The sequence below is a fragment of the Lissotriton helveticus genome, chromosome 5_1 (assembly GCF_964261635.1).
Source record: "Lissotriton helveticus chromosome 5_1, aLisHel1.1, whole genome shotgun sequence".
NCBI lineage: Eukaryota > Metazoa > Chordata > Amphibia > Caudata > Salamandridae > Lissotriton > Lissotriton helveticus.
The window spans coordinates 1,284,430,785-1,284,451,645 of NC_136065.1; the positions used below are offsets into that span (position 1 = coordinate 1,284,430,785).

The following is a 20,861-nucleotide window of genomic DNA, read 5'->3' on the forward strand; positions in this document are numbered from 1 at the left end:
ATCCAGATGCCAGCATTGAGCTTCTTGTAAACCACAAAGAACCTGGAGTGGAAACCCCCAAGTCCCTATTTTTGTGGCCACAATTTGCTTGGTCCCCAACAACAGAGATTTTGGATAGATTGAGTGGAGGTGGGGGAGAACAGGTGGGAGGAAATGATGGCACAACACACTCGCAGATGTAAGCAAATTTGCCCCGTCCGTTGAAAGGATGGATGGAATGCTCCAGTCAAAGATAAGCCAAACACCCTTTATTGGCATAACATTGTGCAAAAAAGACTCTCCAATCAGGTTTTCGCCTGCTTGGATTAGGTTGAGAGCTATGAAAGGCTGTTGAAAAGTTGTTGATTGGTTAACAGAGCAAAAAGTTCTTTACCATTGAATGGAAGGTGTGGGACTTTTCTTGTTCCTCTTGGGAAAGCTAAGATGACTTAAGGTGGGCTTGAGTCTAAATATGTATGCTCAGATAAACACCTCTTGTAGTAGTGTCAACACATCACAGGCTTGAAATCATCAGAAGGCTGTTTGCTTTCATTAAGAACCATCTTAAAATGAGGCCTACACCCAAGAATTCAGCCACAGATCACCATCTTGACGTTGCAATGTTTCTGAACGGTGTCTGAAGTGTCTTGGTGCAGATGAATAGATAAGCTCGATATATGCCTTCTTTCCAATGTATCAAGTCACGGTTGGTCCTTGTACAATGTCACAGAGGCAAAGGTCATACAGGTCCCACTTTGGCTCTGAGCTGATACAACCAGAGAGGAATGGGCTAGAGGCTAAGCTTCTGCACCAATGTGTTTGTTTGAATGGCACTGCCCTGTCTTTGAAAGCCATTTTCCAATTTGCTAAGGGGGTTTGCGTGGGCCCTCCCTGTCCTTGCACCCCATTAGACACTGACTTCTACAGTTGTCCCAGGTCGGATTGAAGCTGTAGATGGAACTACTGGACACAGCACGTTAGTCTATGGTGGGAGTAGGCAACCGAGTTTGAGTACAGTTCACAGGTCACTGTGCTCTATTAGGACTGTAATTCATGAACTGCAAATAACTAAAGCATCTTTGTGACAAAAGCAGTAACCCACTGAGCTATCCACATAATATACAATTATGTGATCTGCATGCTACACGTGTTTTGCAACAGGCATATTAATGCTCTGCTGCTACTTTGTAAGGGGTCAAAACTGCCTCTAGACAAAACTGCACACTCTCCAGCAGCTAATTAATCACCAGTTATCTTAACATTTTTATGGTTGCCCGAAAATTGTTGAGCACTCAAGGAACTCTGCAGCAGGTGCGTTTAACCAGTATTATATTTCAAAACACAGCGTCCACCGAGCTCGGCGTCTGGTGCGGTGGCACCAGTCGCACTGCCCTAAAGCCAGCACTGCACAGCCCCCTGCACAGGCCCCTGCCTACATCCCGCAATTGCATGGTTCTGGGGCAATCTTACCATACGCCTAGAGTGAAAGGTCTTTAAAGTGTGCCTTTAGTTTATAGTAATTTAACGTGAATAGTACCTTTTCTTGACGTCAATTAGAATAATATTTTCCTTTAATGTCTATTAGAACTAAAAAAGGATTTCTGAAAATCGCTTGCGAGGAACCTCCTGCATAATTTTATTAAACGTATCTGCGATGGCTCTTTTATATATATCAATCAATTATTAACTGCAAGCATATGGCTACCTTGTTTAGGCGCCAGCATGTTTCCGTTGTAATTCTTCTTTTTCTGGCATAAGCTTGAAAACAAAATATTCATTGCACTCACTTGCTGGGGCTAGACTTGTTGGGTTTGCAAGGCGTGGTGTATTTCCCGTGCTAATGTCTGCTGCTTTGTGCATCTTCAGTGCTGTTGTCTCCATTAATAATGCTCGTTTGGGTATTGCCATCTGCACTTCTGGTGTGATATTTCCGTACGATTGTCTTCCTTGAGCCCTGCCTGTCCCACCGCACCCAGCACTGCTAGTTTGGGTAGGCCCCAAGGCGCTGCCCTCTCCCCTATCTGACTTATAAAGCAGATGTCTTGTTTTTTTTAAACAAATTGGGAACATGAATATTTACGGTGTCCGCATGCTAAATGCTAATGAGGGATTCCCTTCAGGTTGAGTTACGTGTCCTGCAACAACACCTGTTGTGTAGCTGGGAAACTGTGAAAGACCTGGCTTCATGGCCAGCAATAATTAATCTGAGTCCACGTCTCCTGCCCCGGGATCCGGTTGCGCTTCTTCTCTGGGTTAACTGCATGGCCTACAAGGCTATTTAATTACTTCTCTCTGACCTGTACCTCTACAGAAGGCGTGCGGTCGCCCGGGCCTGTGCGGGGCGCGCGACTCGACAACGAGGGTGATCCAGTTCCCTATCAATTATTAGTCACCAAGGGAGTGGATGAGGGGTTGCTTGGTCCTTCCCGTCCTGGACGAGAACCTTTTGGATGAAGTGGTAATTTTCTAAGGCTGCTGGTTGACAATTGTTGGTTTGACCGACGCTGGACTGTGCCGTCACGCGTGGAACCTGGTGAAAACTGAGCCCGACATCATTAAAAGGTAAGTGCAACAAGGGCATGGATTGGTCTTCTGTAGGTCGCCCATGTAGCAAACTCCTGACAAGTCAACGTACATGTTTTATCCTGCCCAGGGCGATGTATCAAGGAATAATTGCAAATGTGTAACTCAGAAATCCCATACTATTCCTGCTGACTACAAAAAACACATTACTGGTGCCACCATAGAGACATGTTCAGTGCCCAAGCTTTATAGAAAAAAATAGTTTCCGAATTCATTGATGTTGGCCTTTTGAACTGGACTAAATCGTCAAAATCTAAACAAATCTATAGAGGTACACATATTGAACTATACTGCTGGTAGGGTGCACTGGTGAAGCCCCCTTCCTCGTAGCACCATACTACGCTTCGCCTCGCGTCGATAGTGAAAAACATTCTCAACAATTCTGGACAGACTTAAAAGAAAACACCATCACAGGTGAGAGAGAGAAGCAGCACATCTTGAGGAACTGGAAAGCAAAGGACCACCTGCAATATGAGGACTGGCTAGAAGATTTTTCCCTCATGGCTCATTCAGAAAAATAAAGAGTGGAGCAGATCAAATGGCCAGACTCGAGGATTTATGGGGCCCTGCTAGAGCCAGAAGACAGATCAGAAATGCAGGAACATGGGGAAAGGCAAGGACCCTGTACTGAAAAAAACTCTCCCATGGCTGGAAGATTGTGGATGCAGACTCCAGTGAAAAAGGCATATTTGGGATAAACACTGACAACTGGCTTTTGCTTTGTCATCGATCCCCAAAATAAAACTTTAGGGATCATTTGAGTATCTAACTGGTCCCAGGACCCTCGTGACTTGAATTGGACCATTAGTGTTCACTAGTGAACAACCATCTGAGCACCTGGGCACAGCATTTTGTTGTCAAGGGAGGAATCTTGAGTTTTGGGAAGTGGGGTTTGGGATCACAATTTTTAAAGGCTATGGAGGGGATTTTACTTTAGGGCTCCCTATCTTATCTTATCCAGAGGTGATTGCTCAGGCTGTATTCCAGTGCATCGTTTTTTCACCCACTAAATCAGTACTGACCCTTCTCCTTACTGGAACAGTTCCTTATTGAACTGCCACGTGAAGCCCCTCCAAGAGGAAACACAAACAACCCCAGACTGGTTGCAGCCTCTTCGGGTCTCATCAGTGGGGCAGCTTAATTCATATGGCACATTGAGCACAAGCTTCACATCTGGGCATATTAGTCGTGCTTTAGGCTTCAGCTGCAAGAAACAGGAAGGCGAGGCATGGTTTACTTGAATTAATTCTAGCAACTAGCAATCGTTCAGGCAGCATAACACTCCAGGCAGAGGACATTTTTCATTCTCTGGGCTTTTTGTTGGCACTATTGAGGCTACTGTGGTACTGCTTGCTCAGAGTTCCATTTAAATATATTATATTAAATTCATATCATATTTTAAGTTTTCTTTAAAAAGTTCACATAATGTATTTATTAATGTACTAAAAAATTACAAAATGTTATGTATAGAATGAATGTACATTTATTTACTTATTAAGAAAATAAGGTACAATATTTAATTATAAAATATTATTTATGCATAATTCATCACTCTAAATTAAATATATATATATATTTTTTTCAAGTCAAAATAAATTACCTTTAACTTCATTTGGTACGGAGTTCTATTTTAAGTCCCTGTCTTCATTATTTTGTATGAGCGGGTGCTACAGTACTGGTGGTTGGCCATGTATGGTGCTAGACTTACTCCAGGCCTGGGGTGGAGTACATTTAATACTGTGTTGGGTCCTTTTTGGATTTAGTAACTTTAGCAGTGCAGTTTATGAATAGCAATGGGCTTACTCTTTTAAGGATGGAGGCCTATCCCTCCCTAAACCCCTATGATACCTTGCTAAACCACTCCCATCTGCGGTCAAGCTATTTGTAAGTGAACTTCCAGAATATATCTAATTGTAATGTAATTGATCTTACAAGAGTGTGCTTCTGAAATATGTGGTCTAGATTACCATTCCTGCTCAATATTCTGTTCCGTTTTGGGGATCTAATGGTCCACTGAGGCCTCAAGGTATTAGTTACAAGTACAACTTCACGGTTGATTAGACATTTCTATTTATACAGAATTGTATGTCAGAATATCCACAACAAAAACATTGTGTTTCCAAAATATCATGGCTGAACTATCAAATACCAAAATATCGAGAAGGTAAGTGAATATAGGTAAGTGTAGATTTGATATACTTAACTCAACATCTACGTACCTTGAATATGGATAAACATATTGTCAAAGTACATCCATGCAGAGTTAAGTAAAGTAAACCTATTCTTACCTATATAAACTTACCTTCACAGTACTTTGGTCTTTGATACTTTATCAATGATATTCTGCTACTGCAATATTCATGAGTTGATTTTAAGGTAGAGCACATTATACAGAATTGAGCTGAGCATCACCAGGGGCGTTTGCAAGTTTGAATGCCACTGGATTGCCTTGCTTTGGAGCTACCTTTTACATCCCTAAGGAAGACTTCCAGAATGTTTAGTCAGTCTAGTTCATGTTAAGTATGGATCGTAGGCCCCAAAATCATGTAAAGGCACGGACAACCAATGTTCAAATTATATGTAATGATTAATGGCACTACCTCTGAAGCTGCATTTCTACTAATCTTTCATGCAATGCAGGGTAACAAGTAAAGTTGCCGCTTTTCTTGAAGGGGAGGGACATTAAATGCTCCATATTTTCAAAGATATGGAGCATTATTGATCTCTTTTTGTGTTGGTGCACTGTGTTGAGCCAACCACCAATGCAGGCACCTTTGCACCACAGTGCGTTACAGGCAGGATTGTTTTTGAGCAGGAAGAGAAACTTTCCTGCACAAAAACAATCCATAGAGGCATTTTCCTCTTTTTGTGTTTGATGCGGAAGGCCCATGCTTCACCCATGGAATGCCTCATAACTTGAAATGTACTGTAACACAGCACAAGCGTTGTGTTACAATTCTTTCTAAAGCTACACATGGAGGCATAAATTGCCCCTTGCATGGCTTTGTAAATATTACTGAATCCTATTGCGGTGTCTTTGATTCACCTTGTGCAGGAGCAAAGGCAGTGCAAAGGCTTGATAAATCTGGACCTTCATCAAATAAAAACACTAAGGGGCATAATACTAGAATGGTGGCGCAGGACAGCACAGCAAGTTACCCTCCTGCGTGGCCCTGCATCACAGGGAAAGGGCAGGAATGTACCTTGGTGCAATGGTGCCTGCATTACAGGGACACCTTCCTGCACAAAAGCAATCCATAGAGGTGGTTTCCTCCATCTATGTGTACTGCAGAATGCAGTTTACAGAGAAAGAGAAAAAAATGGGGAGAAATAAAGATATTTCTCCTCGTTATGCCTCACCTTGGGAGTCATAAGATTTGAATCCCGTTCCTAGGTTTACAAGTCCTTGTAAATCTGGAAATGCAAGAAAAACCATGGGAGTTGCGTGAGAACACCCACCGCAATGCCCATGGAACCCCTCCCTTGCACAGAGTACGTCAGTTCAGCGATTGGCTCTGCGTTGCATTACTTCATATTTGTGAAACCATTTAAAGCCACGCAAAGTGGCTTTATGTGGCTTCATAAATATGACTTTGGGGCTTTGTGTTGTGCATGTACCACATTGCATGGTGCAAGTATGACGCAAGGCCCTCATACATGTGCTCCTAAATATCCCAATTGCTACTCTGGTTAGTGCTCGATAAAGGTCTTCATTGAAGAGCACCCCTGTTAGAGATATGTATGTACCAGTTTCAATAGGTGTTGGTGCAAGGGCTAACTAACTCTACGAGAATCTTCAATGAAAAAACACAAATTCTGTTTAATTACAGGAATGGAGGGAGAAATGTTTTATTGCTCCATGCACGAGGTAGATTTTGCTGCTACTATCGGTAAGGAGGGGAGTTTTGAATGTCTCACGCTTGGGAGAAAGATAGAGCACAATTTAGTCTAATGTTTCCACCCCGAGAGATGGGCTAGATATGTTAAGGGGTTGAATTATGTATTGCACCCTCTCTCCCCTTCTCTGTCACGACACACACTTTTTGAAGGCAGAGACAGTGTGTGAGATTATGAATAAGTATACTTTCCCCTAGCCAGTGGTCGAAGTGGGGAAAAAAAAGTAGGGGAACTGTGGGCCGAGAATCAGAGGGCGGGAATAACCTGAGGATTGGATCAGTGGGCAGAGTTAGAGGTGTGGCCAGGATGCGCAAAACATCCCAATCTTTAGTATTTGTGTGACATTTCACTGACCAGTTACAGCTTATTATGTTATGTAATTCAACCAATGGATACACATGATTATTTAACTATTAATATGAGCTATCGACATTAGAAACATATTCCACTTTCTGAATTTATTTTAATCACAGAATGTCTCAAAAATGCTTAAAAGTGGAAGCACGAGCCATTTGTTTCTGAGCCATGGAGTTTCTGTTGTCAGCAATATACACAGAGACAATCAATTTTACGTGTGTAAATGACTGTATAGGAAATGTTACATAAGACAAAGGAGTCACATGATAACCATACTAGTAGAAAGTATAGTTTAAAAGTGATTGGCATGGAGAAACACAAACTCAGAATTTAAAACTTAATACCATGATTGGGGGTTCTCTTTAAAAATCATTATTGATTTGTATAAAAAATAACACTTTTTGCAACATTAGGATAATCAAAGGCTTAGGGAAAAAACATAACGCTCTAGTTTATACCTTGCAGTTTGTATGCAGCTCTTAGATGAAAGTTAATAGCTCACTGTTCTTTGTTAGGATTGTAACGTATAAACTGCAAGTAGCAAAAGGATCTCACTGACAAAAGCAGTAACCCACTGACTTATTTACAATATGTGCATTTTGTGATGGGCCTGGTACATTTTCTTTGCAGCAGGCACATTAACCTCTGCGCTATTTTTCTATGAGTCAAAACTTCCACTAGACAAATCTCTGATCTCGCTCTAGGAAGAAGTATATTAATCAGAGTTATCATGACAGTTTTATTATTGCCGAAAATAGCTGGCGACCAGGAAGGAGGCCTCAAGTGCTTTCAAAACCATAATATACGACGCCCCCACTCAAAGTCAGCGCCCGTTGCGGTCGCATCAGTCGCACCGCCCTAGAGCCAGCTCTTCTCAGGGGTCCTGTGACCTCAGTGACAGAGTCACTGTTGCTCTAGGGTCTGCTTCTTTGTAGGCCTGCCCGCAAGACTGGAGGTGAACTTCAGTATGGATTGTGGTGGGCAAGCCTTCAAGGTGAACCCACACTTGCCACTGCTAGGGTCCACCTGCTGGTGCTAACACACCAGGGCTTTTCTGGTGCCTTCTAAGGTCTGGCATGGGAACGTGCTCCCTCAGGAGAGTGGTCTGGGGGACTGTTCATGAAGGCTGAACCTGGTTCCCCAGTTCTATATTTAGCAGCTCTGCCCCCAGTGCTACATCTGCTCCCTCACTGAACACCATACTGCCCCACTGGGAGAAACTCATACTGCCTTCAGCTACAATCCAATTTGACCTGCTATAAATAACTGGATGTGAATCAATTCAAATTACACACTAGGCAAGAGCAATATGCTGCCTAAAAGAAAAGGTAACAACATCCTGGAAAAAGCAAGATTTAATAAAGCATGTAAAATGTAAGCAGGAACATGGTGAACTTAACGCTTTTACAGTCATTATTTAGAAATCAACAAGTATTTTTGCCTGAAAAGTTAAGGACATAACCACAGGGCCCAGAAAGGACCCATTTCAATGTCCACTGCTTATATGCTTACAAAACGTAAGCAGTATGGTTTCAAAAGACCATATTTGTGAACACAAAGCCGGCGTACACATTTCGTTTTCCAATCCACCCATCAATCAGGTATTGCAGTACCTCCAGGCAGGGCCGGTCCTAGGATTTTCGGGGCCGTGGGCAAAAGGGAATGTGGGAGGCCCCTGAAATCTACATAAGTGACACCTTCTGATCTCGGGGAAGCTGCTTTGTGCAGACTCCACTTGGGCCGCAGCTCCTCTTCTCAGCCACCCCAAGCAACTCTTGTATAGCCCATTTCGAACTGAAGGTGTGAGAATTGCTTGGGGGCTGAGTTAAACCTGTGTGGTCTAAAGAGCTGACAATGGGCGCCCTGCCGAGTCTCTGAACTGGCTGCCTGAGAGGTGTACCCTCCCCTTGGCCTTCCCACACCACCCCTTAGAGGCCCCAGGAGGGGGGCCCCCTCCCATGAGCCCGTTTGTGAAGCATTTTTTCACTCTGATCGGCAGACATACACGAGGACTAGTGGGGGGTTAATTGCCATTGTGGGGGGCCCCATCCTGGCAGGCAGAGTGCCAGGCTCTGGGCAGCTGCCCACACTGCCCATGCCTAGCGCTGGCCCTGCCTCCAGGTAGGAGGTTCTGGAGGAAAACAATGCTGTTCAAAGAAAGACAAGAAAACAAAAGTAGCGCTTTACTGGCAAACTCTGTAAAGTGGCGCTAATGTGTTGGGGTTTGAAAAAAATTATCTGGCCACTTTAAGAACACTCCATCTTGCTTTATTTAATTATTTTTCAGAGTTTGAACATTTTATTTCCGAGGCTGCACTATGGAATAGAAAAATGTCAAAACGGCATTTCCAGCAAAAGTGGTTTTCTTTTTTGCATCCATTTCACAGGGGTATAAATGGACGACAGGAAGAGACGGTGAGAACCATTTCTTGATTCATGATTTTCGGAAAAGTGAGAAGGAGTTAGACAGAACGAGAGGGAATAGGAGTAAGAAAGAGGGGGCAGCTGCCAGTGGCTGAGCAGAAGCGGACACCTTCCTTGTCTTGTCTGGACAGGAAGTAAGAGACAGAGACCTTTTCCTTCTCTGCTCCCCGCCGGTCCACGAACAGAATATTTCTGACGTCCAGGAACGCATGTTCATAATAAAAAAGTAGGGGAACGGAATCTACAGAATTAAAGAAGTAGGGGCACGCCGTGCCCTGCCGTTCCCGCCCACTTCGACCACTGCCCTTAGCCGATGCTGGGCTTTGCTAATGAGCAGAGCACGTGGAGTGGTGGTTTCAATCTGCTGCTCTGACTCTAACGGCCGGCACAGGACTGGCGCTGTAAAGAGCGGGCAGGAACCACTGCGGGTGGGTGAAGGGTGACTGTACCTGCACTCAGGGGTCTCTGTGCACCATTGACTCAGTGGCACAGCCGTGCACCTCCCAAAACACTCTTCCAGTCCTGCACCCATGTCAGTTATATGGCAAGGATGCCAGGCAGTAGTGTCCCCACGGTACCATGCGAGTCAGATCACATGGTTCCAAAGTATGCTCCCTGGCGATCAGAGTCGCAGCCCTCGAAAGAGCCACGGGAGCAACCCCCCCTTAGGCATGCCTAGGATATGCCCAATGCTGCAGCAAATTCTCTCTACGTCCATGATATATATATATATTAATAATAATCCCTATTTGAGAAGCGTGAACATATCACCCATTATTAGGGTTTCAAGGCGCTGGCGGCGATTAAGCGAGCAACTGCCCAGAATCACGATGCTAAGCGGAGCTGCCGCCGTGATCCCTGTGCTCGGGGCTGCTCTGGCCGCTGCACCACATCTCTCCCACATGTGGCAATTCTCCATGTTGCTGAAGTTAGTGCTAAAGCTGGTGTGGTTGCAGAATGATGTATTAGTACATAACCAGCTTCTGGTGGGTCCGGCTATGCACAAAAACGCATCTGATTTATTCCATGTTTTGGGTCAACATACTAATTAACTAACTACAAGAAGCAGCTAAATTCAAAGAGGACATTTTTTTTTTATAGTAGAAGCATTTTGAGTTCAGATGCTGAATCGTTTCATGTGCCAAAGTTCAGATCAGGTCTCGGGGTTTATGGGTTCTACGAATATCAACAAGCCACTAAACTAAATGAATTGGTGATTACAGAGAAACCTTAACAGATAAGTACTTTTACTGAGAAACTACTAGAAGGAAAATGTGTTACAAAGAAAATAAATTCTATATCTAAAATAAAAAAACCTTTAAAAAAGTATTATTTTCGACATAAGTTAAAAAGCAGAACCTTTTAAATAAAGACTTTAAGGATACTACAACAGGGTAGGACGCATGTTACTGTAATGATACTGGTAGGACTAATCTTTACATTAAAGAAGGTAAGGCTTAGAATATTGTACGATTTAAGAATTTGGGTAAGGGAGTGGGCTACGTTAATATAGTTTGTGATAAACTTCAGTTTACAGTCCGATATTAGTAGATTAGATACAGGTTTAGGTTTAGAGACAGGTTTAGGATTAAAAATATCATACATTTAGGAGAGGGTCATCAGATCATGTACATTATTGTTGTCGAGTAATTTGTTATAACATATTCTTTTTCAGCGTTGGATTGGGATAAAAATTGGCCCGGGCATGCTAAAAAAAAGTGGCCCATATTTTCGGATTGCCTTTCCGCAAAACACTGCTTCAGCGAAGTTTTATGAAAAGAAAGAGGGATGGGTGGCATGTTTTCTTAACTTCACATAGATAAAAAAAATGCATGAATTAGTTCACACTGCTGAACCACACATGAATGCAAGTGGAACACTTCTGCTCAGGCCACCTGCCCCGCTCAATCGGCATACACTAATGGGCCAGTCCAGCGAGAGAAATGGAGTGACACCCCCACCCATCTGTGTCTAGAAAGGCCACTCAGACACTCACTGGGCCACTGGCAGCATCCAAACAGCACAGACAGCCCCCAGACTGCCCAAAAAAGAGGCCCACAGCTGAAACTCAGATACGGGCAACTCGGCCACTGCCCGAGCACCCACCTTACCAATCCGACCCAGTCCATCTACTTAACATATGTTTGTCGGTAAAGTCTCTGCATCAATTTCTCCATTAAGGAATTTCCTTGTTGCAACTTTTCTCTGTAGGGTGTTTTTTCGCTGAAAGGTATTTCTCTGGAAAGGAGTTTGTTCCTTGTGATAACTGAAATCCAGAAGCCAAGTCTGCATACCCGTTAAGAAAAGAATCATTCTCATAATTGTTACTGTTTCTGACATTTATTGATGATATATAAAGCTGCAACTCGTATAATGCCCAAAAATTCAGAAGTTATAGGTAAAAACACAAAGGTTAGTCAATATGTGAGGATTCCCTTATACTGATCCTGGAGTTTATTTTGTGAAGTTATGTTTTTAAGATTTTGTTGGCCATTTTTATAATATTATGTCATTCTATTACTCAAATGTGACATTAATGTTCGAAAGACGCATACTCACTGCTTTCCGGATAATAGACTTGTAAAGTAGAGAGTGCACCTACTCTGTGAAAAAGGGCTCATTACAGGAAATTCCATTATTACTGTCAGTCAGCTATTCCTCTGTATTCCATCTTCACTGAAGTTATATAATCGTAAAATATGCTAAATAGCAGCTCTTCGAGGTGAAATGATGATACCTTAAAAGAAAGACCTTGTAGATAATATCAATACACCTACAAGTGTTTATTTGCCAACATACACATGACTTTATCTAACAGTAAATCAAAATATCCTTTTAGAATTTCCCCACAAAGAGGCCACTGATTGTGTTTGTCCACCGCTCTTGACTGAATCAAACAAAATGGGAGCACATTATCCATCCACGAAACTGTGTAGGGTTTCATAAAATAAGAGTATGTATGCATTGGTATTTATATAGCACAAACTTAGCTAAGGCACATGGAGGCCTGCATGTCACAAGGGGTGTATCTAACATAGGTTCCAAGTCTCCAAAGTCGGCTGTTCTGGCCACTAGGTCACATCTCCTCCAGTAGGGCTATCGTCCTGTTATCAACTTGGCGCACATGGATGCTATCTACAGGACAGCTTCTTTTGAGCGAGCTGTGAAGGGGAAGGGCTCTGGAAGGAACCCTACTCTCAGAATGAGAGATATTTATTTATGCATTTACTGTGCTTTCTAGACCAGGCGGTTATCTGCAAGCAGGAGCAACTTACTAACAACTCATTCTGGTCTAAACGATATCAGCGATCCTACAGATGCTAAGACATGCACCGCCATGCAACCTTCGATCATCTAACCAAAACCTTCTTATATCGCCAAACCTACTGGTACTGCTTCATGATGGCAGGAGACCTGCACACACACACACACACGCCACATATTTGTGAAACTGCTTCTACATTCTCTGAGTGGCGTCTCGTGCAAAATACATCTTTCCAATGTGACCAAAAGCATATAATAAATAAAAAAGACGGGTTTTTCTCTCTGGTCAGTAGTTTCCAAATGAATCATTGGCTTCACTTCCTGCTTTGTTGCATCACGTCCTGTGCTTGACACCTGCTCTCCGTTTATACTGGCTGCCTCTCAGAGGATGGGATGGGTTCAGCTTGCTGATAAGCCAGCCCGCTAGTCTTTTGAGGAATTACACTATTTGTGTTTTGACTGAGGGCAGTATTGTACACAACACCTTACCTCACTGAGTGCATGGTCTCAGGCCAGGCTGGTCCCAGCTTCTCCCTCCATGACAGTTTGGGAACTGACTTGCTTCTTCACTTACCCGAGATCCTTTGTGTCAGAAAGGAATCTGGGGGTGTTAGTGTGTTCGAAGACTCCGGAGCCACTTCCAGTGATGTCTAGCCCCCCTTTCGTGTGTGATTTCATTGTTCGAACTTACTGCTACTCAGCTCTGTGTATCTACTGACAATTTCTGAACAATTGCTAACAATTCACACACTTGTACAATAGCATCGGCAGTAAAGTGGAGTGGAGTGGTGTGGCTCACTGGTTAGAGGCGGCAGACCCGGGAGCAGAGGATGGCCTGGGACGAGGGTTCAATTCCCGACGCAGCAGGGTCTTGGACCAGGGTCAGCGGACTCGATAATTCTCGCCTCGGTGCCTACTCTAACTAGGGATCACACTCGGCAACTCTGGGCATTAGCTTGCCTCATCTCCACAACGGCCCCACACATACGCCGGGGATGCCTGGTTTCACCTTGGAGATACCCAGTAGGGACCATCTCACAGGGAAAGCCAGGACGGGTTCCCCAGTGGTCTATAGCGCAGAGATACTCCTTCGGGAGTCAATTCTAGTGCGTTAGAAACCTGCAATTAATTAATTAAAGGGAGGCCTTCTTTTCACGTCCAAGGTTTGATACATGTCAAATTTCCAAAAACATGCGGTCTTGTTCTTCAGGAGCTGAGAACGCTCTTGGCTATCCTGACCGCAGCCATTTTCAGAAAACCACAGCTCCAGTTGTCAGTCCCATTCACCTGTTCTGTTCACCTAGAACCGGATGTAGAAATGCTTATGTTCACTTGCACACTCACACTGGTGTGCGCGTGGCAGAAGATGGTAAGCTATAATGTGATGGACGGATATTACACAGGTAAATTGATTCAATTTGACTTTTGATCCTAATGAAATATTTAGGTGTTTCTACCGGCGCATGGGGTTCAGTCATTGTTACTTTAAAGACAAGGAGAGTAGGGTTTCATGGCCAGAACTCCTTTCTTGCAGCTGCAGCCTGCTTCCCTTTCAGGGACTGCCAGAGCGTGAGAGGAGGTAACGAGAGCCATCGATGCACGGCATAGCAAACTCCGAGTGGACCAAAGATCGATTCAAGTTCAAAACAAGCATAAGTAAAGCCAGCACTCTGGCCTTGGCAAGCTGGTGCGACGGCTCATTGATTTTTGTGTTTGTTTTTTATGTCAAGTGTATGTCACAACAGATAGAAAAAGAAAATATGCCATCACCTCGACGTGTCGGCCTTATGCTTGTAACAAGCATTTTAAATTTAAAGACACAATCACCATCACAGCTTTTTTACAATGGATGTTTTTTAACCTACAGCCTTTCCGTTGCACCATGCATTTTATTTATTTATTTATTTATTTATTTATTTATTTATTATTATTACTTAGTGCGACAAGAATAACCCACCAACTAACCAAACACTCCATTCTCAGGCAGCTATAATTCTTCAATGTCACTTAAACATTTTATAATATACATTTAAATAAAAAGGAGTGCAGACAATAAATAGCTGGCATTTAAAGTTAATATAAAAAGTAATTAAATAAATAGCACACTTTGGACCCGATTTGCAACTGAAGAGAAAAAAAACTCGTTTAGGTTGGTGTGAACAATGTGCTCAGGCTGCGTGTGGTGAGTCAGAGTGAGACAATGGGTAAAGTGGGGTGACCCTTTTTCCCATGTGGTGTGCTGTTTTGTGCGGAAGCAAAATGTGAGCAACAACTTAACAGACCAATGAATGAATCCCGCTGCCCGCTGAGCAAAAGCCTCTTCATTTATGTATGTTATGTGTGATCTATTTAGAAAAAAGCTAAAACTGTCTCAAGGCCGGACCTCAAAAGCTAAGATTTTCACTGTATTATAAAAAGAAACAGGTTTTAATTTAATTTAGAAAAAATTGAACCTTTTAATTTTCTATCAAACTATAAAGTATATTGTTATCCGAGGATCCATGCCTGGTATTCCGTTTCATGGGTATGCGTGGAAGTCCTTATTCAACCCTTCAATCTTTAGGTATTTATGACATGATTTGATCTAGTGTCTCTCCATCTCATTTCTTCTGTTTGCAAAAGCGTGTGAGGGCCAAAATGGTTACACTTGTGGCTGTGGGAGAAAACCCCAAATTAAGGCAGTATGTGCTCAATATCTCTGTGACTGGTTTGAAAGACCCGCTTAGAAAAATACTATTTGATCTCTATATATAAAAACGAATTAATGTCTGTCTGTTTGTCCTTTATGCATTACTACACCATTCATCCGATCGCCATGAAACTTTGGGAAGTTGTTGAGTACACTCCCCCGAAGGTTTCTGGCATAAAAATATTTTAAATATCGGCCCACCAGGGCCCTCATAATCTTTCGAATACTGATGTACGGACCGGACGGAAAAACAACAAATCGTGTATCCACAAGCACTCGAATAAATAAATAGAATTAAAACACCATTCATCCGATCGCCAGGAAACTTTGGGAAGTTGTTGAGTACACTCCCGCGAAGGTTTCTGCCTTACATTTTTTTTTAAAAATCGGCCCCCAGGGCTCTCATAATCTTTGGAATACTGATGAACGCACCAGACGGAAAAATAACAAATCGTGTATCCACAAGCACTCGAATAAATAAATAGAATTAAAACACCATTCATCCGATCACCATGAAACTTTGGGAAGTTGTTGAGTACACGCCCCCAAAGGTTTCGGCCATGAACATTTTTTAAATATCGGCCCCCCAGGGCCCTCATAATCTTTAGAATACTGATGTACGCACAAAACGGAAAAACAAAAAAACGTGTATCCACAAGCACTCTAATAAATAAATAGAATTAAAACACCATTCATCCAATCGCCAGGAAACTTTGGGAAGTTGTTGAGTACACTCCCTCGAAGGTTTCTGGCATAAAAATTTGATGTACGCACAAGACGGAAAAACAAAAAATTGTGTATCCACAAGCACTCCGATAAATAAATAGCATTAAAACACCATTTATCCGATCGCCAGGAAACTTTGGTAAGTTGTTGAGTACACTCCCGCGAAGGTTTCTGGCATAATTTTTTTTAAAAATATCGGCCCCCCAGGGCCCTCATAATCTTTCGAATACTTTTGTAGGCACCAGATGGAAAGACAAAAAATCGTGTATCCACAAGCACTCGAATAAATAAATAGAATTAAAACAACACTTTTAAATGTTTTCCATATTAAAATGAATAAGTTTCAATAAAAATGACACAATGCAAAATTGAATGTTATCATGACGAGTTTCCTTGAATTTCCTTTCTTCGGAGATCGCAGCAACGCGCGACGGGTAAGCTAGTTGTCAAATAAAATGCATGCATGCAAAATCTCTATCGTGCGGCATATACTTGAACATTAATTCAGGTGTCAAGCTCTAAAGTATTTTAAAATTCAGTTTGACTATCTTTCAGCTCTGTTCGAGGTTGCTGTGGTTTTGGGTGCATGTTAAGCTTGTCCGACATATATACACCGTCATTTGATATGAGGAGAGAGGGAAATGATCAGGTTGCTGATCAGTGGAATGATCTGGTTATATACAGACTTTGGAACAGAATGGCCCCATTCATCCTTCTAAGTTCGATAAAATGAGTACTGTGGAGTTGTGTATGTATGTATTTATGAGTTCTTTTTATTGTGTAATCATAGCCAAAAGGCAGCAAAGCTCTGTATAGGTCAAAGGCAAGCATACAGTAAGCAAGTGATAGAAGAGGTAACTGGGTTCAGAGAACAGAGGTTTATTGTTTGTGCATTGTAATGTAGCATCTTTAAAGAGCTGCGTTTTTAAACTCTTTCCTGAATTGGAGCAGTGCTGGGGTACGCCTGATAGGTAAGAGCTGCTTCTTCAACTCTTTCCTGAATTGGAGCAGTGCTGGGGCACGCCTGATCGCTAAGACCATGTGTTATAGATCCTGGGTGTATAGATAGAAAAGACCTGCTATCTTGTTTCTTTTGCACTTATTAATCTCCAGTCTGATTGAGTGCTCCAGTACCTCAAAGTACCTCAAAAAGACACCCCATTGCTTGGTGAAGATACAAGATAATTGTCTGCCCACATTTACACTGAAGATCTGGTGATAAATGTGATGGTAGATGAATGTTTCAGAAACCTGCCCCAAAAATTATTTCGAGCCACAAAGGCACTAATCAATGACTATGGGGGTCTCCAGTCCTTTCTTTTGAAGAGGTCTTACGGTGTAAGTGGCACATGGGAAAAATGAGATGGAAGTGAAGGTGGAGGCAGACAGGCACCCTCTTGAGCTGTTAGAAGATGGAGGAGTTGCAACTTATACAGTCTACATTCAGCCTCAGCACATGTGATGTGGAAGATTTCTATGCTGACTTTCAACCACTATGCAAGGGTTCAAGGGAATGTTCTACCTAAACCATAAGAGGGTAAAGCTACATATTATTAACAACTGTGTGCAGACTGTGGGCCTGTTTGGCATATGAAAACAACAAGAAAATAAAGTTCTGAAACAAGATGGTATCATAAAAAATATGAAAGGTCTAACTTTGTGGGCCTCTTCAATAGAAATTGCCAAAAATGCAACAAATAACGTCGAAGAGGTTAATCATTCTAAAACCATAAAGATACTTCATGAGTTTCTTCTAAAACAACTTGTGACAAACACACAGCAATATACTTTCCTAGAAACGGTTTGAGCCAGAAGCTAAGGAGTGCACAAAAGAGTCTGGAAGAGACACAGCAAATTGGACCATGCTCTGTCACCAGTTATGGACTCCCAGGACTCCAGCCCAGGGGCTCTGCGAATATAGTTAACAACTGAAAAATAAACAATGACAAGGTGAGATGCCAAAGAACGACCCTGCCCATCAGACATTCCACATGGTGATGTTCTCCTGGTCAAGTAACAACAGACTGCAGTGAAATCACCCCTGTCTCTCAAATGAAATTCACCATATTAATGTCAATCTAAAACACCAGCATCACCAGCAATAGGTCTGTGTTCAAAGCTGTTTGAGGGGCAGATGGAACAGAGATGCTCCATTTTCGATGCCCATAGAAGTATATGACTCAGAGAGCCAAGAGATCATTGATGAGAAAGTGAACATGGGGCAACGACTGACAGAATTAAGAGCAGTTAAACCCTCCCAAACTGACATCAATGAACACTGACCCCTGAAGAATATGACAGCAAGCAAGACCCCACCAACAACTCCAGGATACTCTCTCTATCTGACTCTCAAGGGTGCATGTCACAGTACCACCTAAAATCTGTTCCTGCGATTGCCTGCATGACAGACAGGAAAAAGCCTTACTGGCATATTGTGGAAAGACCTGCTGTATATAGGATGGGCCTTACAACATCACATAAAAAAACACAGGGGGCTTATTTACAAGCCCCTTGCGCTTCATCGCCATTAACATGGGAAAAATTGACATACTGGTGGTGCAAGGGGCTTGTTCATAAGCACCAGGGTGTTTTAAACTACGAAGCCAGCTGTAGCTCCACCATGAGAACACACTGCTTCCCACATCTATAAATGAGGTGGTGGAACCAACAGAGAATTCTCTGTTGTAGCTCACCTCTAACTGAGTCCCTATATGGTATGCAAACTCCCAGGACTCCATTTGAACATGATCTGTTCTCAATGTGTGTAGCTGTTTGTCAGTCTAGTTGGGAAGGGATGGTATCTATGATCTTCTGAGTAGCACAGTCCATTAAATAATGTTGAGCAGGCCATTCGGTCAGTGAAGACGTGAATCTGCAGCACAAGGAGTACCTAGGGTAGTGTTACGGGGTCTACTAAGGAGTATGCTTAGAGGTGGAGCTAGAAGCGTGTTAAGACGTGCCGTGTTCCCAGATTTTCTAGGTGTGCTTAATCATGCCAATCAATTCTTCAAAACAAGGCTTATAATTGTATTTTGACAGTCTCAATAAAGCATATTGCTTTCACTGCAGTGCATACAAGACATTCATTTTTCATGTAAAGCATAAATATTGTAACAATATTGTAACATATATATATATAACCATGTGTTGCCCCTCCCTTGCTTCTGAGTGGACTCTGCGGGGTATTTATCTTGGTCACTTGTAACCAGTGCATTGTCTGAGCTGCTCCTCTGTCGCATCTAGAAGGACCAAACCAGGCTTTCATCATGGGTGCCAGGAATGCATGTCTTGTGGCTGTTTCTCTGTTGGTCCAGGTTACACGGTAGAAGCAGAGACTGAAAGCTTCCTGACACTGATGGTTATTAGAACATCGCTCCCTTGATTTCTGACTTGCACAATTAGTTTTTCTCATTTTTTCTGATTGTGACTTTGATGTGTGTGGGCATCTCATGGTGTGTATGTGGGCATATGATGATGAGTGGAGAGATCTGATGGCACGTGTGTGTGTGTCTCTTTCTCTCTCCTTTTGGGACAGAAAAGGATACAGGCTGCTACAAAAACAGGGATGTACCGGGCAGGTCAGGGTGATGTAGGCTGAGCACAACAGTCCTCCTAGAATGCTTCTGTATAGTCACCCAACCTTCATGCAGGTGCTCTGAGGGCAGTCTGGGCAACTGGGCTGAAATAACCTTGTGGCACTCTAAGGTACCCTCCAGCGGGTTTCTGGCAGCTGAACCTTTCTCTGATAATTTTGTGAACAAATTGTAGCACAGTATCTATCATCAACACTTCCCACATTTTAGTTAAATATGTGTAGTCCCCATTTATAAGGGAAATAGAACTATAAAAAATTCTGGTACCTTTCACTTTCTTTAGGTATTGGACTCACTGTGGTGTCTTTAAACTATCAGAAAGGGGTCATGTTTCAATACTTTCATTATAGACTGTTAACAAAATATTTCCGAGCGATTGCTCAGACGTTTTATAAAAGACATTGGACAAACCATCGGGGCCTGGTGAAGTCTGAGAGGCAGTGAATCTTTAGAATCAATGTCCTCTTCTATCAATCTAGCGCTATCCGTATCATCTTTTTCTTCCCCGTACAGCCTTCGAATTGCTCTTCGACTTCCTTTAACACTCACTTCAACCTTGTAAAGTTTAAAAGACAGAGCGCAATATATAGTGATTCATGGAATTCAGGAAGCAGTAATTCATTATTATAATGTTTATCACCAATATTTAATTTTCCTTCTTAACTACTTTTATTAGTTTTTGATTTTTTCCTTGATAGGCCAACTTCTTTCATCACCTCCAGTTCTTTGTGTTTATTCTCCTGTCTTTTTAATGTTTTATCAAAATCCACTTTTCTCACCTTGCTTTTGAATGCAGCTTTCTTCTTACATCTGTATTTAATGCTCTTGTAACATGGTTTTATCGTTCACTGAAATAACATTTACTTTCCAGAACCAAGACATTTCATCTGTTATTTCTTGCACTGCCCTCTCACCTAACCAAAATACATGGACCCGTTCTCCATTGCCTATTCAGTACGTGTTGGTGCAGAACATAAGCACAGTGAGACAAAGATATACATCTTCCAGCGCCAATAGTTTATTGTATTGGTGAAAGAACTACATCTGTTCTTGTTCATATATTTTGGTGGATGTGCACAGGGTGACCTCTGGGTGTGACCTAACCCCCAGTTTATTATAGCTATATGAAAAGAAAAGTATCTTAGGACTCTTCCACTTGCTGCATTGCATAGAAAAGGTACTTGTGAGTCTAATAGCTGTGAAACATATATTCATATGTCTTGATGATTGGCTTCTTTGTAATCATGTTTCAAAAAAGAGAGGGTTTCCCAGAAAACCAGAAAGGACTGGGTATCTATAGTATCAAAAAAGGTTTCCTTTCTGTGATATTAACTTTTTATGGGGTGACC

The 20,861-nt window shown here is 42.4% G+C and overlaps 1 protein-coding gene across 3 annotated transcripts in view; it reads left to right on the forward strand.

The window, feature by feature from the left end:
- Positions 1-20,861, forward strand: part of LOC144755315 (tetraspanin-18-like) — a 519,470-nt gene that overhangs the window by 231,789 nt on the left and 266,820 nt on the right. The window contains exon 1 of one of the 3 annotated variants that reach the window (XM_078644114.1): positions 2,458-2,541. The exons of the other annotated variants lie outside the window; for them this stretch is intronic. The gene's annotated coding sequence lies outside the window, so the exon portion shown is untranslated. Of the gene's footprint in view, positions 1-2,457; positions 2,542-20,861 lie in introns of those variants that run through there. 3 annotated transcript variants of the gene reach the window in all.